Here is a 16,978-nt window from a genome sequence, read left to right as displayed (position 1 = left end):
CTACCATAGTAGTAGTTAGGTTTAGAGATACACTCACCCATGGAGACTTGTCCACACTTCCCTCCCAGGCTCATTGTGAGTGTAACATAACAGAAAATATTCACAGAGCAAGCACTGGTGCAACTGGATTTAATATCCAGAACACTGAGATAAATAAATGAATGTACATACAGTTAGCTTGTTCAAGCCAGACTATGAACTATATGCTACAAAGCATTAACGCAATATTTGGCGTTTTCCTTTCCTATTTTTCCTAACCTGAAAATTTTATACAATGACACTATTTTCCTTTTACCATGTGAGTTTGGGGTGGTTACTTTTGTCATTATTTGCTGGATTACAAGAACCAAAGAAGTCTAACCTCAGGGAATTATATCAAAAGAATTTGATCTTAAATCATGGAGCTCTGAATATGTTCCCCCAAGGGAAAAAATTAAATAAACCTTTGAGTTTATTCCCTTTGTAACTGTGGTTTCTAGTAATGATTATATAAAAATAGCTTTTATTTATCTAAAAAATAATACATGTATATGTGCATGTGTGCATGTTGAGAAAAAGAGAATAGTCTCTCTCTCTCTTTCTCTCTCTCTCTCACTTTCTGTGTGTGTGTGTGTGTTTGAAAACCAGTTGCGTTTTCTGACAACTAGTCCATTCCTGGGCATCCTTATTGTCTTGCGAAGTCTCCATCCACAGTGACAGTCTCCAAGGATGTTGCTATAAGACCAACGCGTACTCTGCATTTGATTAGTTTTGTGGTACTAGATCTGAACCAGACCAGCTCAGGACACTGTCTTCTAAACTTAGAAGTGATCACTGTCTGTCTCTAGCTCTCACTAGGAACTTAAGCTTATAATACTCAAACTCTGAAGTAGCAGGAGCCAGCTTTTCTACTACTTAATTTAGAGAAAGAAGGGGAAGCAGCATTAGTTGTGGAGAAAGAGGAGAAGAGAATGCAGGCAATGACTCTGCCTGGACTTCTGGCTTCTCCTTGGCCCTGCAGCAAAGAGAAAGAAGAAGGGTTGTAAATTGTCATTAATCTCAAGGCTCTCTGAATATCATAAACCTCACACCTAGAGGCTGAATTACAGGTTTGTAATCAATCTCTCTCCTATCTTTTATGTACCAGAGAATAAATGATGGCAGCAGGATCTGAATCACAGATTTTAACCAACAACAGAACTGGCAAATAAAACGTCTTCTGAAACTCTGTAAATGAAACAAGCACTTACTATTTTTTTAAAAATGAATTTAGGGTCCTTTGTATTAGAATTGTAGCTGAGTCCATTCGTTTCTTTGATAAAGACAGAGTAAGAACATCAGAACTGGTGTTTCTGGAGCTTCTAGGTTAATGAAATAATGTCTGCACTTGAAATACTGAGAAGTTTCAAAATAAACACTTATTAATTTCTTTAAAGTGGGTTTTGCAATCAGGGATATTTTTAATTTGCTCCTTAGGTTTAAAACGCTTTATAAATCAATAATTCTCTGGTAGGATGATTCAAAACAGGATCTGTTTATACCCTGTTTTCTAAGGTCTAAATACCTTTCTTGCCTGGGTTCGGTACCACACTATAAGACAGAGGTGTTGAACATCTTCATGGACATTCTAGGCATGGGGGTGTGTAAAGACATGAAGCTCAGCAGGTAATAGCTAGATGGAGCACTGGGTGCGGAGGTAGCCCTGTTCTGTATCGACTGCATCATTCCTCGCACTCATTCCCGGAAGATTTGCTTTGCGTCCTGGGTCTGAAGTTATTTAATGTATACACTTTAAATAATGTAGACATTTCTTCCAATGAAAACAGTGACTCTCCTCATGGTTTTAAACACCCTCAAACTAGAACTAGATGCTATTTTATAATGGTCTGTAAACTTTTAGTGAAATGAAATCAATTCAGCTTAATCATTGAAAGCAATTACTTCTGAAGTAAGAGTTGGAAGAGAATGGAATGGCCGCTTCTACTGTTTTAACTCCACATTAGATAATGGTCAGTAAATTGTCCATAGGAACCTTTTTAGAAGGCTTGCCTGCTAGTCTGTATTTTTTCCTATACTAAAAACTACTCTACACCAGAGTGTTAAGGTTTGATTTTTCTTACCGGGCCGGGCAAGATTGATCAAACATCATATAGTAATGCCCTGAAATACACTGTATAAAGGAAATGAATTTTAGGAGGGAAAGGACGATGATGGGGTAGCTTAAACTTCCTAGGGTTTTTCACATGCCAGCCACTATCTGGAGCACTGCAAATTGCAGCATACAACCGAGCAAGGCAAGTCATGCATTGCTGCCCTCAGCCAGGGATGGCAAGTCAATTACTCATGGATGCACAGCTAGGCATCTTGGAGCTGTGATTTTAAGACAGTAAATCTGCCTCTAAAGACCAAGCATTTATCCAGTACACTATTTGAATCCTCTTGAATGAAGATTACCATCACTTCTTACAAATTAACCTATTGAATGCAAAAATATGTGCGGTCATAGTAATATTTTTTTGAGGATTGAATTCTTTATAATTTGATGTCCTATTAGGATTTCCCAGAGAAATAAAACCATAGGATATATGTATGTGTGTGCATGTGTATATGTATGTATATATGCATATATCTATGTATTTGTATAGATATGCATATAGATTATCTATCTACCTATCTATCTATCTGTGTATCTATCTGTATTTGAGATACTCCACTTTAAGGAATTGGCTCATGAGATTGTGGGGCCTGGCATGTTCAGAGTATGTAGTTTAAGCTAGCATACTATAAAGTTCTTGCTGGGAGCTTTATGAGAATAACAGGAAAACTGTAGATAATTTAGGTCAGAATATATCTGTTCTGAAACACCTGATCTATTGTGTGGTATGTCTCTTCATTGGTTTAGATCTCTGAGTTTTCTTATCAGTGTTGTGAAATTTTAAGCAGACAGTGTATACATTCTGATCAGTGCATATGAAACATCTCATTAGCATTGGAACAATTTTAGATGTGTATTTTTCTTAATTTGTTTATACATGATTTTGGCCAGTATAAAACAAATTGGTTTTCATGTGTTGCTTTTATATCCTACTGCTTGCTAAATGGCCTTGCTATACCTAATTTTTCTTTATTAGATTCTTTTGATTTTTCTACTTAAAACAAAAACAAAACAAATTTGGCAATGAGAAGGTTGTTTTTTATTTTCTATCTTTATGTTTTTTATTTCATTTTCTTGCCTTATTCATGAATTAGAACTTCTGTGTCTGCTGAATAAGATTGGTGAGAGTGAACGGTCTTGCTTGTTCTCCACTTTGCAGGGAGGCCCTTTGACCATTTGGTATGACTCCGATCTGCCAGATTCCAGTATGTAGCGCTCTGCCACTTTGAGCCACCTCTGTTTTTTTTTTTTTGTGATACTTTTTTTTTAATTGTGAAAATACCATACAGAGGGGTTACAATTACATGAGCAAGGTAATGAGTACATGTCTTATCAAGCACTGTTGCCTTCTCCTTTGATTTTCCCCTTCCATCCCTGCCCTCCCTTCTCCACGACTACACTCCCTCTCCCCACCCCCCCCCCACCCTGCCCCCCCATCAAAGTTGTAAAGTTCATTTTTCGACATAACATCTTGCACATCTCATTGTTGTAATGAGTCCATCTGTATACCTATTTAAACAATTTGTTTTTTCCCTTCCCCTCCACAAATTATAACAACATCAAATACAGTGAAAACAGGGGTTATACCATGGGGGAGGGACATACAAAGCAACAAAAAATCACCTTATAAATACATTAGAAACAATACCAAGAAAGAAAAAAACACTTATGTCCTTATCTTGGGGCCACCTCTGGTTTTGTGGTGGCTAATTAGAGATAAGAGTCTCATGGACTTTCCTGCCTAGGCTTGTTTCTAACTGCAATCCTCAGATCTCAGTCTCTTGAGAAGCTAGGATTACAGGCATGAGACATCAGTGTGAAGTATTTACTATGAATAGATATTGCATTTTTCCAACAGACTTTTCTGTGTTCATTTATTGATCGTAAAATCATTCTTTGGCTTGTTGACATATGGTAGATTATGTTAACTGATTCTGGAGCACCAGAGCAGAATTGTGTAGCTTCCCTAAATTCTGTTGCTTATTGTGTATCTTTATTTCATGAAATGTGGGAGGTAGTTTTGTTGAATATACATGTATCTAAATTCATTAAACATTTGGTTTTCTTTTTCTTTCTGTGTTCTTTCTTCACTCTTGCTAACAGTCTTACAAAACTGCACTGGAAAATATTTCTCACTATTTTCTCTAAATGATTGTATAAATTAGTAAAATTAGTAAAAATTGCTAATTCGATGTTTGGCAGAATTATCCAAGAAACCACTTGTATATGCAACACAGACCTCTACACACACTCTTGTGTATGCACACACATATCCCTACACATACACACCCCTACAGACACACACCTACAAACACACACACACTAACCCTCTTACACACAAATTTCTACACACACATACACACACACGAACCCCTATACATACACATACAACATTGAGCCCTATACATACATACATACATACACACTGACCCCTATAGACACATACCTACATACACACAGCGACCATTTTACACACACACACACACACACACACACACACATTTTGTTTTATGGCTCAGAATTTAACCAACTTGATAAATGATCCATGAGCATGTGGGAAAAATAGTGCATTCTCACTCAGTGAGATAAAAGAAAGTTTGCAGGGACTGCTACCTATATGCTATCCATTTACTATCATCCTTAGGGGCAGAATGCTACCTTTTAGCTAAGCACAGGTATGTTCCTGAAATACAAGCCCTCACTTCTCAGTCTGCTCTGTAGCTATTGTTCAAACCAACTAAATCTTGGTCACTTATTTAGAGAAGCGGTGTGTGGGAATTCGGGGCAACAGTGAGGCCTTCTTCAGCTCTCCTTGGTCTTGTTTGGAGTGCAGAGGTTACAGGTGACCCCACGAATCACATTGGCCACAGGCAGCTTGGAGAACACCACAGACAGTAGATGAAAGAATGAAAAGACTTGAAGCATGCTGGTTTTGAAGGAATATCACATCTGGATATTCAGCACACAGATGTCTTTTACTGAAATGAATAAACCTTTGTGTGCATAAATTAAGAAGTAAAAATGAGAAAAATTTGCATTCTCATATTAATTGATATGTATCTATATCAAGTAAATCTTGTCAAATGATTGGCTTTTAGATCATCAATATGATTGCTTTGTCATAATTCCAACAGTTAGTAAGATTAGGTGATATAGTTATATCTTCATCTTCATCTTTAGCTATTTCATGTATGAATGTAGCAATGCCTGTTTCTTTTTAAATTACCATTTGCTTTCTATCTTATTCTGCTGTTTATTTTCAATCTATTTGTGCTGCCGAATGCAAAGCGGTGCTCCATAGCTCCATATGGTTGAGCTGGGGGTTCCTGTGTCCTCTGCCTGTCTCTTCCTCTGGTCCTTCTGGGATTCCATTGACACAAATAGTGAATATTTTGTGGATATTAAGTGGCTAGTCGGTGGATATTGTGTTGTATCCCACCTATCTCTGGCACTCTGCTGTATTTTTTCCACTCTGTTTTACCTTTGATGTTTAGATTGACTGGATTTTATTGATCCATCCTCAGACCTTCTGGTTCTATCATTTATCAGCCACGCTCCCTTACTGGACCCAACCAGCAAGTTCCTTCCCTTTATTAGACTGTCAACTCCATAGTTACCAGTTTCCTTTTTATGACTTTTATTTGGGGCTGAAATTCCATACTTGTTTTTTCAAGTGAGTTCAGAAGATTTTTGAAGCATTTATAGGATCCATGTTTTACAGTCCTTGCCAAATATTTCTCATATGTGATCTCAGTGTTGTCAATAGAATCTCTGCTTTTTCCATCAGTTTGACTTTTTTTTTGCTTTTTGCTTCTGGACAACTTCTCTATGGTGTTAAGAGACAGAATCCTGATCAACCCTCAGCAGGAAGTCACGTGGTTATGCTCACAGTACATGTCGTAGTCTAATTTTGTGGGGTGCCATTGAGAGATAGTTTGGATTTCAGACCTTCACAGCGTCAGTGTGGTCTTTCTGGTCTCTTGTCTCAGCCTCAAAGGGATAAGGCTGTCTCTGTACTCAGTGAGTTTTCTACTGTTGTTAAACATTAGCTTAATGATCCACATCTGTCATTGTACAGTTCTGAAGGTGGTAAGTCTCACATGGGCTTCACTGGGCTGAGATCAGGGTGTTGGTGGAACTGAGTTCCAGGATGCTCTGGGTGGGAGTCATTCGGCAGTTTCCTAGGCCATCTGCATTCCTCACCCTGTGTGCCTTTCCTCCAACATTCAAGGTCTGGAGCATGGGTCAGGCCTTCTCACATGGCACTGCTCCAAACCACAGGCCTCTGCTCCCTTTCCACTGACAGAAACCTGTGGGATTGTGTTGTAGCCAGCTGGATAATCTCTCATCCCTGTTATCATAGTGGTGAAGTCCCCTGTGATACATTTGCCCATTCCTCAGATTTGAGAGAACCCATCAAGAAAGCTCTCTACATCTAGAAGCCCCTGGCTTCTCTGGCGTCTGGCTGGAAGAAGCAGTTGAAATTCTCAGGGACAGAGTCTTTCTGAACTGGCCCCATTATGGTGAACTTCCGCTGGTCGATGCCCTTATTACCTGGTGTGTCAAAGAGCTACCTCTGCGCAAGGGACATGGGTTGGAGAAAAGTCTGTCCCTGCCATATAATTTTCTATACTAGACATATTGCTTATTTTATTTAAGCTCCTTAGATGAAGATGTAATTCACAAGTAAGTATTGTGGCCTGCGAAGGTATACAAGATGATTGATGCACTTCGGCACTGAAAATGACTACTAGGAGAGAGCTGGGTATAGGTGGCCCAGGCCTGTAGTCCTAGCTAATCAGGAAGCTGAGATCCCAGGATAATGGTTCAGAGCCATCCCGGGGGAGAAAAATCTATGAGACTCTTATCTCCAATTAACCACCAGACAATGGGAAGTGGTGCTGTGCCTCAAAGTGGTAGAATGAAAGAGCTCAGGGACAGTGCTCAGGCCCTGAGTTTAAGCGCCATTATCCCTCCACACACACACACACACACACACACACACACACACACACACACACACACACACACACACACACATGATTACTATGCTAAGCATAATGACCATAGCCAAGAGCAAGACTCATGAAGTTTCTCTGCCAGTGGTACTGACTGACCACAAGGCTGACTCTGCCACAATGTTGGAGAACAGCTATTATACAGGCTGGCTGCCTTGTCTGTTCCTTCCTGCCACCTCAGATGTCTGTGGGTAACTGCAGGCCTTGTTAGTGGAGAAGATTAGATAAATTATTGTATTGAAGTTTGTATCTTCTTACTTCTGACCTTTTGGATATCTTGATCTGTTTTATGTGGCCATTTGTTCTCCTATATAACTGTCTAAAAGATTAAAAATTAATTTTACTCTTCATTAAACTACATATTAGAATTTGTAAGGTTCATAATTAAGGTGACATTATCATTAATAAAGTAATTGAAGCTTCATTATTGCACAGTTAACAACTATTAAAACAGTTCACTTAGGAGATTATATAAACATGACTAGATTTCTTCCCTAACTTTTACTGAAGAGCCAAATTACAAACATATTTAAAATCACTATTCACTTTGGGGTTTAATTCAATTTTATTAGAAAAAATAATGACTGTAATCTGTGGCAAATGCACATTCTAAGTATGACCCAGGGAATAAGAGAAAGTTTATGTAAATTTATGATGTCTGTTATTAATGCAGAACTTTTACATGGAGCACAAATCTCACATCCATCTAACTATTTGGTATCTGAGGACTAAAATTCACTATCCTCAGGTAACTAGTTTTACTTCAAAATTTCTAATTTCATTCTAATTTAGTCAAATGCATTCTAGACTCTTTACCTTCACAATGCTCAATTAAGAATGCTGAAAGTAGAAAATGAAAAAAAAACTGTACAGTGAAAGTCACTCAAATAAAATCATTCAAGTTATTTGTCCATGCCATTGCCTGTCCTGGCTCAGACACGAAGATTAGAAGTTGTGGGAACAAAGAGAAGTGAGCGAGTGAGTGAGTGGGCTGCATTTGCTCCACAGCACAGCTTTCCTATCACATGACATATGGACCCCAGGCCGCTGTGGAGCCACGTGTCTCTACATGAACAGAACTTTGTTCAGGGTAGATGCAGGTGACGTTCTGTCCATGTGAAGATTAGGTAATATGATATCCATGAAAAACATCATTGGCATTTTGTCGTATTTGTTATTTATTTATTGTTCATATCTAGTCTTTGTACACTACAAAGTATACTACACAAGTAGATATGGCATAAGAGACAGAAGCATAATTCATTCCTGATTCATTAAAACATCTCAGGTATAAAATGAAAATTATTTGGGAAAAGATTATCTTTGGGCATGTGTGAAAGCAGCAAAATGTATTTAGGGTCCTGGAACACTCTCTATCTTTGTCTGTGTGCTAATTATCTGCGTGGTTTCCTTGGCCAAAATTCATTGAATAGTACGTTTATTTTATGTTACTCTGTGCCCACTGTTCTTTAATCTAACCCTTTTAAGTGGTGTTTGTGAATTGCCATTCTAAACACAAACTACCTATTTGGTTTGAGAATTAAAACGCAGGTGATAGAGGTTTTAACAAGTATACCAGATTGACTGTCCATTGATATGTAAGTCCAACTGAATTTGAATTTCAGATAAAAAAAACTAGCTTTTTCATGTGAGCATATTCTAAATATTTCACGGATATACTTCCAATAAAAACAGTATTTAGTGAGATGTCTTGAAAAATCCTATAACTTTTGTTGATTGAGTAGACAATCCTAATTACCAAGAAACCATAATCACTATAAATATTTCCTTTTTACTGCTTAAAAAGTTGTAGCCTTTTCCAGCTTTCTTCAGAGAGCTTACTTTTTTCCCTTGGAATATTTTGAAGCTATTACAAATCTATTCTCATTAGAGAAATCCAAAGACATTTTAATTTACAAAATGAGGACTACCAGACTTAGTTTTAAAGTATTAACCAGGAGAATTAAGTAGGAGAGAAAGTGAGAAGAATGAAATTATCACATAGTAATTCTGAGAATTGCATTAACTTAATAATGTGCAGCTTTCCAAAATAAAATAACAGCCATTTAAACCTCTGGCAATAGTGCATTAATCCTACAGGTAGGTTATACTGTTTCCCTCTTCCTATTATATTATTTCTCCCAATTTTGATGTATATTTGGATGAAACTGTGCTTGGATTTCAGCATCAAACTAAGCATGCCATCCAGTCTCACCACTGTGAGCAAATCTCCTCTATTCTCTGACAGCAAGTTCTCAGTTGTGGTGGGATGAGAAGTAAAACCATGTGATATCTGGGGGAGTGAGATGGAAAAACCAAACTGGTAGGTCTTCAGAAAGCTGGTGGCTGAGAAACTTGACATGTAACATAAAGTATTTAATGGCTCATAGAGGATAGAGGAGGGTTGACAATGCAATAATGGTTAATGTTCAATTTAAGATTTTAGTTTAGAGCCACTATTCTGAAGAATTATCTTCATATGTGTCAGACTTATTAAATATGTTCTACTTATTAAAGGTTATATTTACTTAATCCACTCATCCATGAGAGACACCTGGGCTGGTACCATATTATAGCTATGGTGAGGTATGCAGTGAACATGGATGCACTGGTGGTTTTACTGTAGCCTTGTTTGTGTTCTATTCGATAAATGCTCAGGGATGGGATTGCTGGATCATAGGGCTGTTTGATGTTTAGTTTTTTGAGGAACCTCTTCATCTATTAGAAAGAGTGATATTAGCTTGGTGCTCCTGGCTCATGCCTGTAATCCTAGCTACTCGGGAGACTGAGATCTGAGGATTGTGGTTCAAAGCCAGCCCAGGCAGGAAAGACTGTGAGATTCTTATCTCCAATTAACCACCAGAAAAAACAGAAGTGGTGCTGTGGCTTAAGTGGTAGAGAATTTGCCTTGAGCTCAGGGACAGTGACCAGGCCCAGAGTTAAACCCCAACATACACACACACACACATACACACACACACACACACACACACACACACACACACACACACACACACAAATGAAAGAAAGAAAGAGTGATGTTGTATTATTTGGAAGGAAATGGAACAACTTGGAAAGAATTATATTAAGTGAAATAAGCCAGACAGAGAAACAAAAGTTGCATGTTTTCTCTCATTAGTAGTACTTAGGATGTGCCTATAAAGCTATAAGTAATCATAGAGGGAGGTATGCAAGTGGTTACAAATGAATTAACTGAATTAGAATAGACAATATGAAGAGCTCAAATCATACAGCTGTTTAGACAGACTAATTCAAAGCCCAACAAAATAAGCACCAAAAATGGGTACTGGCAAGGGACATGGTGGGGAGACCCTGGGGGAAAGAGAAGACTGCAGTCAAGAATTCACAAAACTGAGAAATGTGCTGGGTGCTGCTGGCTCATGTCTGTAATCCTAACTACACAGGAGGCTGAGGTCTGAGGACTGTGGTTTAAGGCTAGACTAGGTGGGAAAGTTACACGAGACTCTAATCTTCAATTAACCACCTGAAAATTGGCAGTAGCACTGTGGCTCACCGTGGTAGAGTGCAAGCCTTGAGCACAAAAGCTCAGGGACAGTGCCCAGGCTCCAAGTTCAAGCCCCATGATTGACAAAAAGAAAAAAAAAGACAGGAAAAGAAATGTAAGGGGAGGTGTGGGTCTAAGGGAGATGAGGTTCACACAGTTCAAGATACATTGTATTTACATACTGCTTTCTTAAAGGACATCTCCCTTGTACAACTACTTAAGGATAAAAAAGAAGTTACGTTAATAAATTCTCCAAAACCATACCCATCATTGGATGATTTTCCCCCCAAATAATATAGTCATGTAAAATGTCTCTAATTCTAAGCAAAACCAAAGTGTTTGAAGAGATAAGGTAGGTGCTGGTGGCTCACACCTGCAATCCTAGCTACTCAGGGGGCTGAGATTTGAGGATCACAGTTCAAAGCCAGCCGGGGCAGAAAAAGTCCCTGTGAGACTCTTATCTCCAATTAGCCACTCAAAAAACCAGAAGTATAGCTATAGCTTAAAATGATAGAGCGCTTGCCTTGAACACAAGAGCTCAGAGACAGAGCCCAGGTCTCGACTTCAAACCCCATGACTGACAAAAAATAAAAAATAAAAAGTAAAGAAATAAGAAGCTGAAGTTGGTGGTCATGTAATTGATAGTGTCACTTTGGCTATAGAGCTTATTGTGAAATGAAATACCATGTTATATTTAAGTCCTTTCCAATTAGATGAGTTGTAAGCAAATGTAACGAGCAGAAACAGATTGCAACATGAACAAGGGTGAAAAGCAACAGTCTTTATTTAATCCTACTGTCAAGGCTAGGATAAGCTGACAGAGAAAACAAAAGCAAGGTCACGTTTCTCAGAAGGAATCTACTGGCAATGTGAGTGTGCAAAGATGGTGGTAGATGTGGGTGAAACCCAGAACTCCATCATTCCAGGTGAAATCTCTACCACTGAGACACATCCCCAGCATCTCTTGGTGATGGGGACCCTTTTTTCCTGCTCAGAGTTTTTCCTGCTCATTCATCAGCCATAAAAATGACCGGAGCAGGCAGAAGGCTTCAGGGGGTCCAGGAGAAGCCAGTGCAGCTGTGCGATCACCGGCCTTATGAACTATTCCCAGGACTTCCCACAGCCCTCAAGCCCAGATGCGCTCTAGCCCGGTAAGGATAATTGCTGCTGGAAATCCAGAACTGATTGACTAAATGGATTTAAAAAATGTATGCTGCTAACAATTTTCCTTATTACTTCAGAAGTTAAGATGACTTTTCAAATTAGGGGAAAAAATGCTAAATTGCCCTTGTCTGCAGACAATACATCATGTCTCTAGTAAGCCCTACCCAATCCACCAAAACGCTGCCCTTTTCCAAGGTACAAAATAAACATAGAAATTAGTAACCTTTCTAACTCACAGAAGATTATTTAAAGAAGTCAAGAAAACAAATCCATTCACAACAGCTAAACTGAAAAGTCAGGCGAAATACTTAATAATAACTAATCAAGTAACAATTAAGTCATGAAGACAAATGATCTATGTACTATAAGTCATAAAGACAGTAATGAAAGAAATTGAGGAGACACAAATGAATTAAATGATATATTATGTTAGTGAGTCAAAAGAATTAATATACTTAAGAACAGATACTACACTTGATCTTAGCCAAAAGGTTGAGAAGCAATAAGAATTAATGCATTTAACTGTCCATATCATCCAAAGAGATCTCCAGATTCAATCCAGTTTCTAAATCTACTTCCCTAACAGGTACTCGTGAAATTGTGATCCCATCAGTTGTAATCCTACCCTTCAAAAATTGTTCCTAGCCCAGCACTGGTGGCTCACGCCTATAATCCTATCTACTCCGGAGGCTGAGAACTGAGGATCGTGGTTCAAAGACAGCCCAGGCAGGAAACTCCGTCAGACTCTTATCTCCAATAAACCACTCAGAAAACCAGAAGTGGTTCAGTAGCTCAGTGGTAGAGCACTTGCCTTGAGCTGAAGAGTTGAGGGACAGTGTTCAGGCCCAGAGTTCAAGCTCTACAACTGACCAAAAATAAAAATTGTTCCTGTACCCTTATGCTAGAAAGTGAGACTTGATGCAAAATGTTTAGCACTGTGTGACTGTTGTACATACAAGAAGGGGTAGCTTTCTATCATTGGTTTTCCTAAATTAAAGCAAGGACTCTAGCTCTCTTCTGTGACTACGAAACACAAGTTATTGCTGAAGAGTATAGAAAAGCAAAAACTTCGGTATAAATGTTTGTTCCAGCCACATGTGTGTTTCCTGTCAGTATTTCATATTTTCATCTTGACATGACACCAATTTCTGCCTGGAGTGAGCTGGTATGTTTGTTATCCATTAACTTTGACAGCCTGAACACACTTGATTAAATATTTAATAGAAAGGGCATTTGTTTGTACCTATTTTTCATGGAACTTGCAACGTTTTTCTCTTGATTGAAGTTAAGGGCAAGTGAATGTGCTGCAGGTTATTTTCAGCAACTGGTCAATATCCCTAAAGGTATGATTCATTTTGAAAATCTGTAAAGATCAAAGTGCAAGCCTCTTTCCTTCACCTTTCTTTCAGTATGAATAGTTCTCCTGGTCAGGCCAGAGGAAAAGCTATACCTGTGAACTGGTCATAATGGACCACTCAGGGGCTTACAGTGCCTGTCATCCCAGCTACACAGGAGTCTGAGACAGTGAATATGTCGGTTCTAGGTTACCCTAGGCAAGAGACCCCATCTCAACAGAAAAAGCTGGTGGAATATACAGTTGTCATTCCAGCTATGTGGGAAGTTTAAGTAAGAGGACAGTGGTTTAGGTTGGCTGAGGCTCAAAAATGATCAGAAGCAGAAAGGGCCATGGTACCAAACAAAATAAAATGGGAAATGGGAAGGAACACTAAACCCCACATATTATTACTTCAAAGGAGCCCATAAGGAAGGTCGCATGCTGTCCCTTCCAACTACGAGTTGAGACGGAACTGGGGCTTCGTTGCCAGGTGATGGGCTTTTGGAAGGTGACCTGGTGATGACTCACTCAGTGAACTCTTCCCTTAAAGAACTCATCATTCGATGGCCTGGGAGGGGCAGGGTGGAAAGCAGGAGAGGGCAGGAAGTAGGTCAGCACAACTGCGTCCTGGGGCATGTGCTCACCTCCTCCCTCTCCTGTGTGCCCTGCTCCACCTGCACCCCACCTGCCACGGGGGCGTCAGCCCTGCCACTGGCCAGCTCACCACAGCCAGGGACAGGCATCCAAGACTTGAAATAACTGCTTTTTCCCCGTTTACATTTTCTTTTTTCATTCTCCCCAGCACTTTGGTTGCAGTGAATGTTTGCCTGACACATGGTGTTGTAGCAAACAAGGCAGAGCAAGGATCTGTGGGCCTTGGAAGAGGTTGGTGGGGGAGAAGAAGATGCCCACTCTCTGTAAGTGTCACCACAGAGAAGGAGCACCGACGTGCACTGTACACTTGATGTGCAAATTCACCCGTGCAAGCCATCTGTCTGGTGTGGAGGCTGCTGTGGGCACAGCTCACAGCCCACCGCATGTACAGAAAAGAAGCAGTTTTCCTTCTTCTCATGTGAGTTTTAAGCATATGGAAACAGATAGCAGTGTAATGGTTATCCTGGCACAATCCTAGGGATTAAAAAATAACTTCTACAGGACATCTGTAATCCTAGCGACTCAAGAAGCAGAGATCAGAGGATTGTGGTACATAAACAACCTGGGCAGGAAAATCTGTGCGATATTTTTCTTCAATTAACCAGCACAAAGTTGGAAGTGGAGCTATGGTTCAAGTGGCAAAAATGTGCAGGGACATTCCCTAGCCCTGAGTTCAAGCCTCAGGATTGGCACACACACACACACACACACACACACACACACACACACCTTACACACACCATTTGTAAACATATGAGCAGTTTTATATATAACATAACTTTTTCATAAAACTTTCCATTATAAATAGCAAATAAGTAAATTGTGAAAATTATGTTCATGTGGCTAATTATCCAACTGTGGCATTTACAATATAATTGCAAAATTTACATTTTGCAATATCATTACTTTCCAGAGCGATTTTTCTTATGCACAGTTATAGGTCTCAGATTGTTTCTCTGTCCTGCCTGGAAGAACAATTCCTTACACGCAGGAGCGAGTCATTCCATACAAGTCTGAGGTGAGGACGAGGTGGGATGTAGCTTAATTCACGTGGGAGTGCCCGATCGCTTCTGGAGGTCAGACACTTGCCTTGGCTGCCTGCAGGTGACTGCAACATGTGTAGCCAGGCTGTTGGAGAAAGGAACGTGGGATTTGGTTAGGAATAGGGTGCCAATTCTCACTTCATTCCCTGTTGGTAGCTGTGAAAATTGTCTGTGTCTCAGTTTTACCTCTTCCCCTGAAATTCTGTCTAAGTCTGGATGTGTAGGAAAATTCTAATGTTGTAATATGTACCCAGCAATTAGGATTCAGTCCACATTTGTTGACTAAAGGAGTAACTGTGATGGAGAAACAATTGTGTGGTTAACAGACAGAGAATTAGAAAGGCAGCTCCCTGAATGGGAAAAGACATGGTACGATTTAAACAGACATGCAGTTGTAGCTATCCATTAAAGTTAAGTGTTCATAGTACATGGAAAAATCAAGAAAATATAAAACGAATAAATGAAGATATTTAATACATGAAAATTCTTCACTTTGGATTCTACCAATATCTATAAGGCTTCTAGAAAGTTCCTGCTGCTAAGACATTCAGATACGACCCCATGCATGCCACAGCTCCGGCCCTGGTGGGTGACAAACCCTCCTAGTAAGGCTGAAAGAAGTCATTAGCACTGGAGGCAAATTCTGATCTCGGCTATACACTTTGCCTCTACATTAAATACACACATTCCCAGATTAAGCGATTTCTGCTGGGCCGCATTATACTGTGCAGAATAATCTTTGGCAGATGCTTGTAGTGTGTTCTCTTAATCTAGGTTTTATTTTAAAACTTTTCCTTAGTTGTGTTTCTCAAAGATCAATTTCTATTTTTTAAATTTAATTCCATAAAACCTTTATATGGAATCACTTTGATTTCTCCTTGATCCTGATGATTAGTTTGTAAGTTAATGGATATTTTGAAGGATCATATCAGCTTATGGATAGTATCCATTATTGTCTGCCTTGTTTCATTGACTTCTATTCTTTTTTTATTGACTTCTATTCTTACCTTTAGTATTTCTGTATTTGAGCTTAATTAATTCTTATATCCTATAGGTATTTAAATGACAGATTAAATTGCTTCCTTTAACTAATTCATTCTTCTTTTCTAATATGGCCATTAACAACATAATCTTTTGACATATTTTGATATTATAGCTGAGAGTGTTTTGAAATTTTCCTTTTTATTTCCTCTTTGACCTGTGAGTTATATGTAACTGTGCTATTTAATTTCCACACATTCAGGGAATTCACAGAATCATCCATTATTTTTAAAATAAATACCCATGTAATCATATCTGTCCATTTGAATATAAAATCTTAGATTTTACTGGTCTAGTTTATATTCTTTAGGAATTTTAATATATATGTAGATATGTGTTTTTGCCTATTTAGCACCACAGGTGATTTCATATATACTCAAGCAGTTTGGCTCTGAGTAGGGTTGTTAGCTGCAGTATTATGTAAACAGCAACAAAACCAAGTTGGTCAATTGAATTCAGATCTTCTTTTTTTTGGGGGGGGGGGTCCGGTAGTGGGGCCTGAACTCTGGGCCTGAGCGCTGTCCCTCAGCTCTTCAGCTCAAGGCTAGTGCTCTACCACTTGAGCCACAGCACCACCTCCGGCTTTTTTCTTTTTGCTTATGTGGTGCTGGGAATTGAACCCAGGGCCTCAGGCATGCAAGGCAAGCGCTCTACCACTGAGCCACCTTCCCAGCCCCTGAATTCAGATCTTCTTTACCTTCATTGATACTCTGTAAATTTAAATTAGCTGTTATAAAAAGAAGATTCAAATTTTTCCATTATGTTTTGTCAGTATTCTCCTATGCATTTAAATATATAAATGTAAATATATATATACATATATATATATATATATATATATATACACATATATGTCATTAAGGTGCTGTATAGCGGGGTTCCCATCTCACAAGTCAGGTAATAGGTACATTTCTCTTTTGGACATTGTCACTCTTTCCTTCTCTTTTCCTTACATTCCCCTTCACCTCCCTCCCCACAAGTGCATAGTTCATTTTCCATGGTGTTTTGGATTGTGTTTTTGTGTGTTTTGGATTGATGTTATCAGCTGCTTACCCATTTAGG

At 39.0% G+C, this 16,978-nt stretch overlaps 1 pseudogene; it reads right to left on the bottom strand.

Annotated features, from left to right (window-relative positions):
- Positions 1 to 12,273: 12,273 nt before the first annotated feature.
- On the bottom strand, positions 12,274 to 12,346 carry LOC122119476 (annotated as a pseudogene).
- Between the last annotated feature and the right edge of the window lie 4,632 nt (positions 12,347 to 16,978).

Source organism: Dipodomys spectabilis, unplaced genomic scaffold (genome assembly GCF_019054845.1).
Source record: "Dipodomys spectabilis isolate Male_0828 unplaced genomic scaffold, ASM1905484v1 ptg000169l, whole genome shotgun sequence".
Lineage (NCBI taxonomy): Eukaryota > Metazoa > Chordata > Mammalia > Rodentia > Heteromyidae > Dipodomys > Dipodomys spectabilis.
Note: the sequence above shows the minus strand (reverse complement) of the source record. Positions and strands in the feature narration are given on the sequence as shown.